Genomic DNA, 18446 nt, shown 5'->3' on the forward strand with positions numbered 1-18446 from the left:
TATTAATTAAGTACAAGGACTTTGGACACAATCTTGGGTCTAAGTCTTGCACCTGATGATTGCACAAATTTGAAAAAGTTGTTTACTCTTCTATTATTAATCTCTTTATGTATACTTACATGTGGAATCTAAAAAACAAAACAAAACAAAAAAATAAAAAACAAAACAAACAGACTCTTACATACAGAGAACTGGTGGTTGCTAGTGGGGAGATGAGTAAGAGGATGGGTGAAATAGATAAAGGGGATGGAAAGGTGCAAACTTCCAGTTATAAAATAAATAAGTCACAGAGATGAAAAGTACAGCATAGGAAATATAGTCAATAATATAGTAACACTGTATGGTGACTACACTTATTATCGTGAGAACTGAGCAATGTATAGGACTGTTGAATCAATATGGTGAATACATGAAAGTAATATAACATTGTATATTTTGAAAAAAATCTCTTCATGTATAAATATTCAGCCAGCTATAAATTCACCACAGCGCATTATCACTAGATCGATATTTCATTATGACTTTGGCATGTATCTGCTTAAATCTATAGTAAGTGGAAACAATATCTACCCTGTGATGTATAATTACTCCACAGTATTTATCACGAGAAGCATGGACCATATTTGATGAATAGTAAGCGTAATGCCTGGAACTGAAAATATGGTACATAAAAAGTAGCAAAGAACTAACAATGAAAAAGCGGAAATGGGCCAGATCATTTAAGGCCTTGAATACAAGGATGAAGAGTATACACTTAATTGGAAAAGTAGCCAATGAAAGCTTTTTACTGAAAGAATGACACAAGTGGAGCTCTACTTCAGGAACGTAATGTGTTAGAATATGCAAAATGATGGGAAGGGGTTGACCCTTAGCAAGGAGACCATTTAAAAGGTTTTATTGTGGCCTGAACAAGAGGTTAGCCAAAAGCCTTTACTGAATGACCATCATGCACAAATCACAGCCACTGACATTGATTGCCACTACTGCTCCCTTACCCTTTTTTTTAAATGTAGAATGACAGAAATACATTATTAGCCTTATATATAAGGCTCAAAAAACATAAATAAGTGCATTAAAAAATATAAATATATATTTTAAACTCTGATAAAGGCAGCTACAGCTACTCTTAAAATTAAATTTGAATAATGATTTAGAAGAAAAGATACTAATTCCCACTGAGGTGGAAGAGACTAAGGGAAGGATCTCTGAAGAGGGATCACTGAAGTTGGGCCTTGAAAACAGGTAGATGTCAACCATTAGCTATGGGAGAAAAATGCACACAAAGAGGATAATATGAAGAAGCTGATTTTAAAACAAAGAGATTAAGCTCTGTCCTAGCCAGTATCCCAGGAACTTCTCTTCTGTCCAGAGACCTACGGTATCAGAATTTGGGAAGAGGTCCCTAACCACAGAAGTCCAGTATGACTTCTTTCAGATGTGTCAAACCATCACACAGACTGGCAGCTGATATCTAGGACGCTGGTCTTCAAAGTGAGGTCTCGTCACTGAGGTGAAAGTAGGAAATACTAGACTTTTATAATTGTTTATTCTTTTTTCTCAAAGATAAAACTATTTTTTATCTAGAAAATGTATTAGTAATATGAGTATCAATATCTAAATGTAATAGACATACATAATTTGCAGGTGCTCAAAAATGTTTTATCTATAGAATCATGCAATGTTAAAAGGTTGGAGAAGCTGTTCTGGAGATCTAAACTGGCATCAAGAGTGGCACCTGGGTGGCTCAGTCGTTAAGCGTCTGCCTTCGGCTCAGGTCATGATCCCAGGGTCCTGGGATCGAGCCCCGCATCGGGCTCCCTGCTCCGCGGGAAGCCTGCTTCTCCCTCTCCCGCTCCCCCTGCTTGTGTTCCCTCTCTCACTGTGTCTCTCTCTGTCAAATAAATAAATAAAATCTTAAAAAAAAAAAAAGAGTGATCTCTTCCCTGAAATCTCATGGTTAGACTATATAAAACTTTCCAATTGTTGAAAACATTATTAAATACTGTAAGATCCTAAATAAAAGCAAATACTGTGTAAATGGTGAAATAAGTTATTGGCCCTGTCTTTCACATAAAAATTTAAGGTTGTATTTTCCCCCGTTTGTTTTTCCCTGAGTTAGGGCATCACAAATAGGAGATTTCTAATATAAGCAATTCATGAACATTTATAATGTCACTACCATTACAAAATCATCATTCTTTAGTTATAAAATCTTTCTATGGGAGAATAAGAACAAAGACTCAAGACCCTACATAAACAAAGATATTTGGCTTTCAGTGGATATCAAAATTATGTTGCACTCTAAATGGAGAAAAATTTTCAACATGAAATTTTGAAATAATAATAAACAAGAACTATAATCACTTAACCCAATTTACAAAATCATCCAAAATTGAAAATGTGCCAAGTTCCAAACTGCTCTTTTTATAAACATGTGCCTGTTTTAGTTGCATAGAGAAAAAATTGTCCAGTTGCAAATACAATTGAAAAAAGAATTTCATAACTACACTAAAAAAAAAAAAAGGAAATTGGACACTTATATTCATCCCCTTAACCTCTAAGCTCAACTGGCCCAAATGAATTTCTAAAACAAAATACCTTCTAGGCTAGAATTTTGAGACCAACTTTAGCCTGGAGCAAATTTTTACATTGATGGTGTTTGCTCTGGAAAGTGGTGTTTTAATGGAAACACTGTCAGTCCTTTATCTTTAATAGAGCTACTAGATCCCCCATAAAGACATAATTTAAACTTCCAAACACAGGGGCCCTTTTTTTTTTTAACCTACTAATTGTCCTTTCAGAGACCAGATCTCATCTCAATGTCTCCAATGAATTGCCCTGTGAACTCAAAAAACATTCTTTCACATTGCCCTAAGGTTCAAGTGGAAAGAATAAATGGCAGAAGTTAGACATTACTGTTTGGTTCCTATATTTTTCTTTCCTTAATAGTAGTTAAACTTGAACTTCACCTAACTGACAAAGCCTGTAGACGCCATTCAATTAGCTTTAATGGGATTAAAACACTGCCTTGGAACTGCAGATTTAAATAGACAAAAATCTTGGCAAATACATCTTTCATGTATTCCATCAATTCTAAAATAAATATGTTACCTGAAGCAAAATAAGCATAATCAGATATTTTAGCATTTTATTTTTCAACTAAAGATTTTTTCCCATTTTGGTGAAGTTTTAAAGCCCAAAGTTTAAAAAGAAAGATTGATATGTGTGTGTATAAATTAAAGTTTTACTCAATATACATTCTTCCTTGGTAGTATTCGTCTCACTGACTTAAAATCAGGGCCATGGCTAAAGGAGAGACCCACCCCATTAATAAATTTAATTAATTTAAGTTGGACAATCTCCACCAAATAAATAAGATTGCCACTATTGCTCCCTTATCCCCCTTTTTTTTTAATGTAGAAAATGTAGGTCACCTCAGGAGTCAGTGAGTAATTGCTAGATTGGATCTTTAATCTTGTGTCTGAAAAGTATACTACAGAAGTGAATATGATCATTACCAGAAAACTAGCCATGTCTTTAAGCTCTACAACAACGAAAACAAGTTAAATTAATAAACAGCTCCAGTGAATGCCCTTACAGCCATTTGAACCAGTCCTAAAAAAGAATAGATTAACCATTCTTAACAAAGGTAAAAGAATTTGCATTCCTTTCATTGGCTCCTATATTCAACCAATTAACATTTACTGAGTACCTATTGAGTTAACACTTCAGCAGACAGAATACTTTGAAGTTTCAAAGAAAGCAGTAAGTAGTCTTGGGCCTTGTCCTCAAGGGAAAGTTTCCTAGTAAGAGGAAAGACGTGACATCCATGAAACCATAGTAAGACACATGAACTCTGCAGTGTCGTCTATAGCATATTATATGCTTGAAAAATGGAAACTAAAAGAAGAACCTACAGGTACAGTTCATAGAAAAGGCCATCATTTTTGTGTTTTAAAGCAAAAGAAAATTTCTCAGGGACACACATGTGAGGAAAAGAGATTATAAAGGCACAAAGCAACAAGATGGGCAGAAAGAGTTTTAGGAAGAAAAATAAAAAATGCAGAATTTGAGGTTTTCAATTCTGAAGATTAAATTTACCTAATTTACAGTATAATAAATGACTTACCCTGTTAGGTGGTTTTAGAGTGGATTTGCTTTTGTTTTGCCCTTTTTTTTTTTTTGCTTAATTTTATTGCTCTGTCATTGTGCTCTTACCAAATGCATATTCTCTTTGTAACTTCATGTCCCATAGTCTTTTTGTCACATCTGTTTATGGCTAAAATAATCTCATGCTTTTTATAGAAATATCCCTGCTTCTTTTCCAACTATATGAGTTCATTGATTTCTGATGCCCTGAAAAAAGATCTAAGTGGATTGTTAGGAAAATATATTCACAGGTGATATACCTTAGAGGAAATGCAAGCTTTAAAAGTTTGTATAGGTATAACCCCGCCCAGAAAAAGTCAGTATCAGAAATTTGCTTTTTTTTTCACTTTTCTTGTCTTCCTGAGATACCAACTTTTCAAAAGCAGTTTGCAAAACTTTTATACACAGGGTTTTGCTGTTGTTTTGTTTTGTTTTTCATTTTTCCCCAGGCTGTACAAATTGATAGACCTTACTATAAAAGTCAGATGAGTTTATAAAAACAAACACCACAAGAATAATTTAAAAGCATCAGGGACAAATATAGAAACCACTATAGACAGGTTGAAAACCAACAAAGAAATATATGAGGTAGTTTTAAGTACATTAAGAAGGTAGAAAAGGACATAAATAATCTTGATTCCTGAGTGTGAAATCATAAACACTACAAAGAATTTGCCCCCAGCATCTGGTAACCTGAAAAGTTTTATAAAAATCAGAACTGGTTTGAAGTCAGATGGGTAAGACCAACTGCTGTTAATGTGATTACTTTTTCTCATTATGTCTAGGTTTAGACTAGACTTCAGGTTTTAGCTTCCCATAAGCACTACCATGTAATGACAAATGTACTTAAAAATTAAAAATAAGAGTACGTTTTTTTATTGGGATATAGTACCTTTACAGATCACCAAACTTGTGGATGGTTTTCCTCTACTCTTATTTTTTAATTCTGTGGTCAGTTTACCGTTCATTATTATAATAGCACCAGGATTATACACCTAACCTTTATGCTGTAAATTGAAGTTAAATTGCTAACTCCCATCAGATGCTAATTAAACTATCACTGATTTTATGTAGCACAGTGTGCTTTAAATATATATGCCTGAGATACCCAGCAGATGAATTGCTACTTATAGATACTAATAATGAGGATGTTGGTTATTTTTTCAACTTTAATTAACAGGTGTAATACCCACTTGCAAAGATATCATTAAAATGGTATCCAAGATTTACAGAATTTATAATACAGAGTTGGTTACTTAATATTCCTTTTAGAGTTTGACCTTTTCAAAATGCAGTCTAATATTTGGCCATAAAACCACTGAATTTTCAAAACTTTGTTGCCTTAGCTCACCTTAAAATCTATTTTCTCAGTGAAGTGTTGCTGTTTTATTGAAAATGGAAAACATTTCACTCATGCTACTACACCAGCTACAAAAATAAAACAAAAGTAAGTGTGTGACTTCTAGTTTCTGGTCCAAAATGTAAGGAGCTTAAAAGTAGCCACCCCATCCTACACCTAAATTAAAAACTGAACAAACTGAAAAATCAACGACTCTTCTTAGATCTGTCAGAATAGTGAGGTCACAGGGCAAACCATTGCCCCCTCCCAAACTGGAGAGACAGACAAGTAGGTATAGAGAATCACAACTTACCCAAGCAGAAATCCAAAAGCAGGAAACTTCTTGGGAACCCGGAGCATGGTAGGAAAACCTAAACTGTAATGATAAATTGCTGGAGGCCCAGTGAGGGCAAGACTAAAAGTTAAGAGATCTAGAAATACCCAGACATATGAGGCCTCCCATTTTTATCAGTTTTATCTCCAGGAGCTCTATCAGGTTCTCACAATGAATAATCAGAGAAAAATTCCCCTCTATTTCCGACAAAAGGTAGGGGAAAATAACCATTTTTTTAAATACACCAGAGCACTGTTTTCTTAATAAGACCTTCCCTCAGGAGAAACTATTTTACCAGATCCTAACCTACCTGGGAGAAGGAACTACTCAATGTCAGCCCCATCTAGACATCTTGTCCCACTTAAGGTATGTGGAAGTGGGAGTTGAGAAGGTGTGAAGTTCACAGTCCAGAAGTATGGGTTCACCAAAAGACTGGGACCTAATCACAGGATTATAGAATGTTTCTCTTCCCCCTATAACTTACCACTATATTACTAAAGGCCTATTTATAGCAGATTCTTTCATCCAACACATCATGTCCACTTTTCAACAAAAAGATTACAAGGCTTACTAAAAGGTAATAAAACATAGTTTGAGGAGACTGAAGCATAAGACCAGAGTCAGATATGGCAGGGATGTTGGAACTCTAAGACCAGGAATTTTAAAAATATGTAACCTATGATTAATATGCTAAGGGCCTTAGTAGAAAAAGTACACAACATGCAAGAACAGATGGCTAATATAAGCAGAGAGATGGAAACCCTAAAATGGAATTAAAAAGAAATGCTAGAGACCCAAAACATTATAATAGTAGTGAAGAATGTTTTTGATAGGCTCATTGGTAGACTGGATGTGACTGAGGAAAGAAATTCTGAGTTTAATGATACGACAATAGAAACTTCCAAAGCTGAAAAGGAAAGAGAAAAAAGACTGAAAAAAGCAGAACAGAATATTCAAGAACTGTGGAACAGCCACGTGAGGTATAACATACACGTAATGGGAATATCAGAAGAAGGAAGAGAGAGAGGAACAGAAAAAATATTTGAAGCAATAGTAACTGAGAATTTCCCCAAATTAATGTCAGACATCAAACCATAGATCCAGGAAGCTTAAAGAACACCAAGCAGGAAAAATGCCTAAAGGATTACACTGAACTATATTATATTCAAACTTAAAAAAAATCCAAGATAAAGAAAAAATGCTGAAAGATGCCAGAGGGAGAAAAAAAAAAAACACCTTATCTATCTAGGGGCAAAAGCAAACATGCAAGCAAAAAGAGAGTGGAATGAAATATTTAAAGTGTTGAGAAGAAATCAAACAAACAAACATCAATCTAGAACCCTGCAAAATTACCCTTGAAAAGTGAGGAGAAATAAAGACTTTCTCAGACAAGCAAAAATTAAGGGAATTTGTTGCCAGCAGACCTGTCTTGAAGGGATTGTTAAAACAATTTCTTGGGTACCTGGGTGGCTCAGTCATTTAAGCATCTGCCTTTGGCTCAGGTCATGATCCTGGGATCTAGCCCCTTGGGCTTCCTGCTTAGCGGGGAGTCTCCTTCTCCCTCTCCTTCTGCCCCTCCCCCCTGCTTGTGCTTTTTCTCTCTCTCCCTCAAATAAATAAATAAAGTCTTTAAAAACAGTTCTTTAGAGAGAAGGAAAATGATATAGGTGAAACTTGGATCTACATAATTTTATTTTATTATGTTATGTTAATCACCATACATCATTCGGTTTTTTTAAAATTTTTTATTGTTATGTTAATCACCATACATTACATCATTAGTTTTTGATGTAGTGCTCCATGATTCATTGTTTGCAAATAACACCCAGTGTTCTATTCAATACATGCCCTCTTTAGTACTCATCACCAGGCTAACCCATCCCCCCCCCACCCGTCTCCCCTCTAGAACCCTCAGTTTGTTTCTCAGAGTCCATAGTCTCTCATGGTCCGTCTTCCCCTCCGATTTCACCCCCCTTCATTGACATATGATATTGAACATCTTTCCATACACTTAATTGACATCTGTATATCTTCTTTAGTGAGGTATCTGCTCAGATCTTTTGCCCAATTTTTAACTGGGTCATTTTTTAATTGTTTTCTGAGTTTTTGAGTTTTTAAAGTTGTTTGTTAGTTGAAGCAAAAATTATAATACCACCTGATGTGAGCTCAAAGTACATAGAAAAAAAATTAAGAAAATTATATTTTAAAAGTTGGCAGGGTAAAAGGACGAAAATGGAAGTCAACTTTACAGTTGTAAAGTTGCTGCTTTGAATAAAGTACACACTTCACTCAAAGCAATAAAATGCCAATTCTAGCAGATTGTGACACATGTAGATTGTGACAGTAAATATATGTATACTGTAATACTTAGAGCAATCACTAAAAATGATATATTGACATAAACTCAAAAACACTGTAAACAAGTCAAATGGAACTCTAAAAAAAAAACCTCTCAGTAATCCAAAGGAAGGAAAGGAAAACAGATGAATAAGAAACAGAGGGAACAAATAGAACAGAAATAAAATACAAGACTTATCTACCAACTTACTAATAATTGCATTAATTTTAACTGTTTCAGCTATATCAATTAAAAGAAAAACAGGATGGGTAAAAAACATGATCAAATTATATGTTATTTATAAGAAACATTTTTTATTTCAAAAAAATGATATAAACAGATTGAAAGGATTATAAAAGATAAACCATGCAAACCTTAATTTAAAGAAAAAAGCTCTTTAAGTATCATGTAAGATAAACTTCCGAGAAGAAACTTACCAGCAAGAAAGAATATTACATAATAATAAAAGGGTTAGTCTACCAAGAAGACATAATGATCCTACATGTGTATACACAAAGCAACAGAGCATCAAAATACATGAAACAAGAACTGATAGAACTGAAAGGAAACATAGACAAACCCACAGTTTTAACTGGGATTTCAACACTCCAGAACCGTTAAATTAAATTTGTAACTTAAAATTTACAAAAAAGAAATCTCTAGGCCCAGATGTTTTCAATGATGGAATCTGCCAAACATTAAATAAGAACTGACATCAACTCTACATAATCTTTTCCAGAAAATAGGAGAGGAACTAACATTTTCCAACTCATTGATGAGGTCAGTGTTATCCTAATATCAAAGTCACATAAAAGCAATACAAAAAAAGGAAAAAAAGAAAACTACAGGCCAATATCTTTCATGGGCTTAAATGTAAAAATCCTCAACAACGTATTAGCAAATTGAATAAACAGAGTATATACAACAATATATAAACAGAGTTCTTAAACATGACGTGAAAACACAACCCATAAAAGAAATAATTAATAAATTGGATGCTATCCAAATTAAAAATATTTGCTCTTATGAAAATGAAAGGTCTTATTAAAAAGATAAAAAGATAAACTATAGGCTGGGAGAAAATATTTGCAAACTACATACTTGACAAAGGACTTGTATCTAAAATATATATAGAAAGAGGAATTAGTTTTACTGATCTTTACCCTATTTACACATTTCTCTTATAGATTTACAGAATTTAGCACAATATTCCAGTAATGGCAGTACCGTAAGTTCCTGCCAGCAATATAGCAACAAGATGTCATAGATTATTATAGTTAAAGCACCCACAAAAATCATACCTTTCTGTATCTGCTCTATTTTATAGTCTTCTCCCACATTGACTCTGGGCTTAGCATGAGTCTGGCCCAATGGGACAGCATGCAAGCAGAAGTACAAAATAATTTCCACATTAAGGCCAGTCCTTTTCTTCTTGCTTTTAGAACTCTGCAACATAGGAAGAAGCCAACTTATCCTACTAGAGATAAATGGTCCAGCAGACGGCCAACACCAAAACCAGACTTTTGAATAAGTCTGTGTTACACCATCAATCCCCAGATAGTATGCCAATGGAACAGCAAAAATAAGAGAACCGCTAAAATGAACCCAGCCCATATTGCTAGCCTAGAGAATCATAAAGAGGTAAAAGTTGTTTTAAGTCACTAATTCTCATGTTAGTAGGTATTTCAAAATACAACTCATACCAAGTGTTTAAATCTTACTCAAACATAAACTTAAGTAAATGGGTTGTTGATTCAATTATGTAATTGAGTAGTTTAATTTTAATTCTAATTTTATAAACCTTTCACAATTATACCATTCTAACTGTTTTCAGTCTGAGGTTGTTCATGGTGTTCTGAGGATCACTAAAGAGGGTAACACCACCAATGTAGATGGTTTGGGGAAACTGAATTAGGTATGAATTTATTCGGAACCTACCTTGCGTATTGTATTTTTAATTTGCCAATAATGATTTTGGCTCTAAATTCTGCTTGCCTTTTTAATATCAAATGGCTAAAAATCAACAAATTCAGAGTTTACTCAGAACGAATACTTATATTCAAAGATTCAAATCTTGAATGATTATGGACTGTGAACCATTTTTCTTATCATCTGTTGGAAATAGTTTAAAGAAGAAGAAACAATTGACAAACGTGGGGATCAGCACTCTTAAAAGATTAAAATGTTCATCTGACATTGTAATTTTGCCAAATAATAAGTTATTAAGAGTAATTTGTGGAATTTACTATTCAAGCTATTTATTTAGGTCAATCTGGTAAGCACATTAATATGAAAAACATTGCTTTTTTCAACATCTTAGCTACAATAAACTTAAAATATGCCAATCTTCATGCTTTAGGGCATAATTTGGTTACCAGCTGGGGTCAGGAAGAAATTTTCCCCATAGTGTAGTATTGCCAATTACCACAGGTGTAGAGAGAACAAGAGAAAGAGTCAGGGGGTTACAGGGCCCTCTAAAGCATCTGGTATTGGATGCTCTCTGAGTGAGAATTCAAGATAAGATGAAACATTCAATTGTTCCTGTATGTCAATTTTGATATTCCTATGAGCTGCCAATATGACACTGCAGCCCCAAGGGAAGGATTTCCTACAGAACAGATGTCACTTACAGTATTATGTGGGCTATCTATCTCAACAAATAATTGCTTGGCACTTCTGCCCTATGGCAAGGGTCTGAAAATATGTTAGGGTGGGAACACACCATACAAGCAGATGGGCATAGATAAAAGAAAGAGCAAGAGCATACTGAGTCTGAAATGCCTGTGTAAAAGCCAGATGGGGTACTGAAGCAGATGTCTTCCCTTATCTTCAGTGACGATGGCCCGAGATCAGAATTTTCCAATTATTAGTTACTTGGAGGTCCTATTCTAAAATTTCTTTAGATGAGTATGTGTTACACAAGGCTCTAATTTATTAAAACAAAGAAACCTTACCTTTCTTTATGTAAAATGTGATTTCCATTTGAAATGAATTCATTTTGCTTAAGGCCTGAAACGGATGTGAGACTCTCAACACCAATGCCCCCTACTTCCACCTCTGCCCCCCTCCTCCCCCAAAAAAAGAAAAAGAAAAAGAAGAAAAGTAGGCTGGGATAAGAGCATGGACACAAAGACTGACAGTGAATGACAAAGTACAACTGAGATGGGACTTGCCCGAGAGACAGCAAGAGAGGGAAAAAATTTCTTTTAAAATATCAGTAAGAGAATCAAAGAAAGCAAGATCCTTTTTCTGATGAAAGGGGAGAAGTTAATAACAGTGAAAGGAGGCAATTGCAATCTGCTCCAACTGTAATGGAAGAAAAGAAGATGAAGGTAGAATTAGAAAGTAACCATTTTAAGTAAGTTTAACATATATGGACCTTTCACACTTTACACAATTCAAGGATTAAAGTTCTTAAAATATTTAAACTATTTGCCCCAATGGCAGACCTGATTGACTACATAAATAATTGGCTGAAGAAAGAGGAGGAGTGTTTTTGTTCACAAGAACCAGCAAAGGAATTTTTACTTTTAAAATAGCATTGATTGCAGAAAAAAGCTTGGGGGGTGGAGATGGGGGACAATAATGAATATATTGTAAATTATTAAAAGGCATTAGATGATATCCCGGGATTAGAAAATGCTTGAGGGTGTTATTGATACATTTCTATGGCTATAATTGGACACAAGTATTAAGTGCTTTGAAAATTTTCTAGACCAAAATAATTTGGCCATTCAGCTATGTCTGAAAACTGTGATTGAATGGAACATTTGTTCATGCATTGGAGTAGATCCAAAGATGATCCTTAAGGAAAATTCTAAGCTTTGGGGCTAGTAACCCTTTTTGTGTATTTTAAATCTTAAGAAATGCATTTTTTATCATAAAATGTTAAACTTACCACATTCCTCTGTTTTCAAAGTTTAATATTCCCTTCTCAACTGTTAATATGGAAAAACAGGATACAGGGTACTTATTGGAGACTATAATCTCAAATTTGCTTCTAGCTATAGTCCAGCTGAGACAAGTATAATGTAGGGGAAATTGCCTAAAGATCAATCATTCACTCTTATGAGTACTCAAACCAAGAAAGGTAAGAGGAGTAAGGATACATCCCCGCTCTAAGCAACTTAAGGAGGTTGAACTTTATCTGAAAGGGAATGGAAAGCCACTGAAGAGCTTTTGTTGGTGAGTTTGCTCATTTGGGAAAAGGGTATTACAGTCATATTTACTTGGTGAAAGATCCTTGGGGATACATGGTGGCAAAAGTTTGGATGGGAACCAGACAGAAAGCAAGGACATCAATAGGGAGCATTGTAGTTAAATACATGAGAAATGGTAATAACCTTGACTAGGGTAATGGCAACAGTAGCAGAGGAAGGTGGGTAGATTTGAGAACTATTTATGAGGCAGATTCAAGAGGATGAGAGAGAGTCAAAAAGAATTTGCAATAACAGAGAGAAGATGAAAAGATGAGCCCAGTTTTAAGGCTTGAGCAAATGCATAAATAAGTATTCCAGGTATGAAGTCCAAAACACTGAATGATGAGCAGGGTCTCTGTTTTGTTTCATTTGAGAAGGCACCAGGAGACACCAGATTACTAATCTAGCTTGGGCCATACTGAATTTGAAAAGGCCTGTAGGTAGAAGCAGCTGGATATTTGGATGTCAGTTCAGAGGAGGTCAGTGCTAACCGTTGTAGGTTAGAGCATTTACATTTATTGCAGCCATGATAATGTATTAATTTGCCTGCAGATAGTGTGAGAAGCCATTCCCTCAAAAAAAAGTATCCCCAAATTAGAGTTTTAAGGAAAATCCTTTATTAAACAAATACTTTGTAAGTACCTACTCTATTCTAGTCCTCAGAGCCGCATCTACAAGACAGACAAGATCCATTCTCCTATGCAGCTTACGTTCTCACATGGTTGAGCCTAGCAATCAGTAAACATATAAACAAAGCCAAGAGCCCCAAAATGATATGATTCATTATTTTCAGATACTTTGAAAAGCTGTGTAGAAAATAGAACAGCATATGGTGAGAACAAGTGCCTAGAATGTGGTGGAACACTTTTAAGGGAGGGTGACAAGATGGAGCATGTGTAGGAAAGCAGGAGGGAATGTCTGGAGCCCCAAGGGTATAGAAGGTCTCTGATGGACAAAGGAAAAGTGTTGTAACTAGGAGCCAAACAAGGACAGGAAAATGGAAAGCTAGTTTTCTGTCCGCTAGCAAGTGAAAAGTGGATCTGCCGAAACCGCTGCTTACACAGTGTGTGATCAGACTGGAGAGGTCTCAGAGAAGTTGTAGACAGGCAATCCCTTGAACCTAAACAGGAGAAAGTTGAAAGGAAAGCCAGAGAGATTGGGAACCGTTGCATCGAGGGAGCTAAAATAATTCACAGAACACCAAGACACCTCCTTAAATCTTGAACTGAATCTCTTCACTTGTATAGGTATAGATAATTATTAAAAATGTAATTTGGAGTTGAAATATATACTATTTCTGCTTTTCTCAGTTATTTGTGTTTGAGATTTCACCCACAGGGTCAGGTAGCACAGACAGATACCATTATTCATCTACTGGAAGCTAACAAATAATTAGTATGTATATATCTGGACTTACATATTTTAAAAATAATTGAAAATGAAGATAGTAGTGTTGTCACTAAAAATTCAAAAAACAAAGTTGTATGTTGAGTACATATTATTTTAAAACTTTAATGAATTTCTTTTTGGTCATTCCCCATGATGCAGTTTCAAGTAACCATGAGAAATTTGAAGAGGTGACTGTTAGTCAAAATAATTTAATAAAAGCCTCAAAAAAAGAGACATACAAGGAAAAACTGAAAATGAACAATAGTCTTCACATTTATGGAGGAAGATTATAAAGTTAAAGGTGACCAGTTTTCTATGTTTCAAGATAAGTAAAAGGAAATTATGCTAAAATTATAAGCCAATCATAGTGAAGAAGAATATTAATATTATAACATCTTTGGATGCCACAATATATTACCCAAAAGGTTGTATAATTCTCTCTGCTTCATTACCTAAAATCAAGACAGCTCCTGAAAAGCAGGTATTGATTAATATGAATCACAGTGCCGGACTGTCTTATACTTGAAGACTGTAGGAAACAGATGACTCCCACTCTTGTACCCCTTGGCTTCAGCGAGCCATTTTCCCCCATTAGTAAACTCTTGGGCTATAAAGCTATTTCACAGGGTATTAGATGCTATGAGTCTCAGATGCATAATAATGAATAATGTATTATTCAGAAAACACAATGGGGATTAGGTGACTTCTTTAGGCTTCTTGATTATGAAGATGATCATAACTTGGATGAACTTAGCCCAAGCCGCTGCTACCATTTCAGTTCATCCATCACTTGGTATCAGATAGTAGCAGCTACATTTGCTCATGTCTGAACCACACATTCCTCATATTTAGAACAAATGGAACTTTGGGGGGGGAATCTTTATTATGATTAAAAAAAACTTTTTATAGACAATGTGTGGTTGTCATTTTATGTTTTTTAGCTCTATAGTCTCTGTACTTTCCCTTTATCAACACTAGAGGCAGAGGGATTTTTAAAGTATGTAAGTGGTAATATACAGGATGCTTGACATAATTTCTTTTTTAAGTCTCAGTTTAATTTTTTTTTAAAGCAAGGGTTGTTAAAAGGTCTTTGAAATAGATAACTTCAAAAGGTTTTTCAGCGTAAATGGAAATGAGATTTATCTGGAGGAGATAACCAAATTCTGAAGGTTATTTGACAAATTTAGAACATCCAAAGTACAACTAGAAAATTGGAAGCATGGAATATTTAGCAGTTGATTCTGTGATTGGGTTTTTTTTTTTTAATTGCCTTTCTTGTTCTGTAAGTTTTACCCCAATATTAGGATTAATATCCTTGATACACACCTCTTGTATATTGTCCTTTCTGTATTCCAACTCCCTGCCCTTTTGCTCGTGGCCCTAGAGAAAAAGGTGGATGTCAACACTGGAAAAAGGAAATGTAGGAAGTTCCTAACAGGCCAAGGAGAAGAAATAGTTTCCTCCGGGGGAAAAAATTTGTAGAAAGAAGACAAAGGGAAACAACAAGACAGACATGAGGGTCCTAATTCCCTGTTCTGGAGGAAAGTCATTAGTGTGTATGCACTGGGGAGTTTGGAAAAGGACAGAAACCCCAGCAGGGAGAAGACAAAACATGAACAAGAGGAGCCTTTGGTATGTTTTCCGTTTAGAGCTCTGATAGTGTTGAGTGACCTCAGCATATCAGAAATGGTGACTTGACAAATATTCCTTCAGGCCTCTAGTGGTTAAGGGGTGGCATGAGGAGGTCCAGCCTGGGCTGTGTGGTGGTTGAGGCTCAGGGTCTACCGGCTCATGATGCTGCCTCAGCCAGGAGGACAGGCCATGAATCCCGTTCACCACAGACCTAGCAGTGGAAGCCAACAGGAAGCCTGGTCAGAGGACACATAGACACATAAGCTCTACCTCATACCCATGACAGACAGCATTTGCCAAAAAGAGACAGATTTAACCTGAAAGCAAACACTTTAAACTGAAAGGTTTGAAATACATTTAACTAGAAAGTTAAATTTTTATCCCATTATCCTCTCCCCAATTAGCCATCTCCTCTTTCCCATCTCTTATCCCCTGCCATCCCCCGGTAAGATATGAGTATTGGAAGGGCAGTGGGGAATTCAAGAAAAGTGTGAAATTATTATAGAAAACAAAGAGACTACATTTTTCTAATGATTTTTATCCCCTCTACATGTTATCAACAAAATGAAATTGGATACTTCCAGAGGGTAGAGCTTCCCACATAGAGTCCGTCCATTAACATTCTAACACAGGGGTGGCACATGATTATGCTCAGAAAGAAATGTTCCATTTTAAAGAAGATGCCTATTTTACATACTCTAAAACAGCCAAATTTCATTCTTCAAAATAAATTAATAAATATTTATTGAAACTTACATTACAACGTGTTAAGAAATTTCATAATACATTAGGGCACCTGGGTGGCACAATCAGTTGAGCTTCTGACTTTTGGTTTCAGCTCCAGAGGGGATCTTGAGGTTATGAGATTGAACCTCAAGTGGGGCTCCGTTCTCAGCATGGAGTCCGCTTAAGACTTCCTCTCCCACTACCCTTCCCCCCCCTAAAAAATGTTCATAACAAACTTGACATACTTTAGCTTAATGGGTAAAATTAGAGAACACCTTTCCATCGTGCAGATATAATTTAATAGATCTAATGAGTTAGGGGTGTTACTGGTAGAAAATTAACCAAGGCAATGAGAACAGGTATCATAATGGCCTGTGTTGAGAGCCACAAATTGGGACTACTGCCTAATAGTTTCCTGGAGGGCATGTCTGTAGAGTACCCCCCACCCAATTCAAATAATACACTATTGCTTCCATCTGTACCTGCGGTCGCAGAAGTAAACACCTGACCAATAAAAACCGAGCACAGCACTCATCATCACCTTAATGACCAGACCAAAGGATGGAACTGTGATCCCGGGCAAGTCTTCATCTGAATTTTTCACTGGACCTAGGTAAACACAAGCCGGCATTTTCCTAGGTGGCAAGTTGCGAGAATGTGAGCCTGGAGGGAATGAAGCTGACATGGTTTGCTACTAGGAGGAGCCGGTCTGAGAACAAAGACAGTATGCAGGGAAAAGCACAGTTGGGAAATAAACACGTTCTTAACATATCTGAAGTCCTGGTTCCAGTCACCCCTGGTATCAGCTGTCCTTCCTAGGAATAGAAACCAACAAATTGTCTTGGTGGCTCACTCTGCTTCCAGATGGGTTATTCGTACTGGAAATCATCTGAGTTCTCACTCATAAACCTAGTAAGAAAGTGATAAACTCCAACTAGGTAGACAAATATTAAGTGCCCAACATCGCCATTTTTGCTCATCATATAATTCGGAGCTAATTTCTTAAAATCTCTGAGCCTCAGCTCAGTGTCTGCAAAATGGGGCTTACAACTACTCTCCTAAATTATTAAGAAATTAGGAATAATGTACACGAATTGCTCAGCATGATGGCTCTCCCACAGCACTTGCTTAAAAAGTGCTAAAATGTTATTGTTTTGATAATGAGCATGTGAGGAGGAGGAGGAGGACCCTAAGAAGACAAAGGTTATAGCACTCCATCTTAGGTGATTTTTTCAGGAAAAGCACGCCTACTTAGGAAGACAGAGGGGTGGCGGTGGGGGCTTGGGCAAAATGAGTAAAGATAAGTAGAAAATAGTCTTCCGGTTATGGAATGAGTAAGTCACAGGGATAAAAGTTACAGCAGAGGGAACCTAGTCAATGGTGTGATAATAGCGTTGAATGGTGACAGGTGGCAACTACACTTGTGGGGAGCACAGCATAACATACAGACGTGGTGAATCACCATGCTGTACACCTGAAACTAATTTAACACTGTGTGGCAACTATATTTCAATTAAAAAGATTAAAGATTAAAAACATTTTTAAAAAGCATTCCTGCCTAAACAACATTTTAGTAATTAAAGTTAGAAGGACTTAAAAAACATGTAATGAAGTCAGAAATAATTACAAACAAAAGATACACATGACCTTAAGGAGCAATGATTTTTGAAAGCTTAATTTACAATAAATAAGCAATTGTGGTTGAAAGTTTGCAAGAGGTTAATGGAATGGTCTTCTTTTTAAGAATAGGCTTAATACAAAAGCTAAAGCAAATACGATTGATATAGCTATTCCCTGAAAACAGATGTAGCAATACTTTTAGGGCCAACTCAAATGCCTCACAATAATAAAGCCTTCCATGACATCACCGAACCCTTGTACAATTACTGTGTACCATACGTATGGTACAGGCTTTCTTTTAATGCATTTATTTATCCTTCTACATTACAAAATCTTCATAGTAAGGTCTCTCTTTTTCACATTTATATCTTACAATTATAGATTGAGAACTTGGTCAAAGGCTCAAAATACAGTGTTGAAATTAAACTGAATTCTAGATGTACTCTGGGAGGCAGAAAAAAAATGGATTCTAATCTTGCCTCTGTCATCTACTAGGTGTGTTCCCCTGAATAGGTCCCTAGCCTTAGGATCATATACTCATTGTGCTGGTCTTCAAAGTTATGTTCTCTAACCTACTCCCCTGCAAAAATCCCATCTAAAATACATTCGCTACCTTTACACACCAAAACGGACCGTCTACAAAAGGAAATCTTCAATCAAACTCCATAACCACTTTTGGCATAATTATTATCTCTCAAACTGAACAGTTCAACAAAGCGA

The 18446-nt window shown here is 35.7% G+C and overlaps 1 protein-coding gene across 3 annotated transcripts in view; it reads right to left on the reverse strand.

Annotated features, from left to right (window-relative positions):
- TFEC (transcription factor EC) overlaps positions 1–18446 on the reverse strand; it is a 172693-nt gene that overhangs the window by 101749 nt on the left and 52498 nt on the right. The window lies entirely within an intron of this gene.

The sequence above is a fragment of the Zalophus californianus genome, chromosome 12, assembly GCF_009762305.2.
Source record: "Zalophus californianus isolate mZalCal1 chromosome 12, mZalCal1.pri.v2, whole genome shotgun sequence".
Lineage (NCBI taxonomy): Eukaryota > Metazoa > Chordata > Mammalia > Carnivora > Otariidae > Zalophus > Zalophus californianus.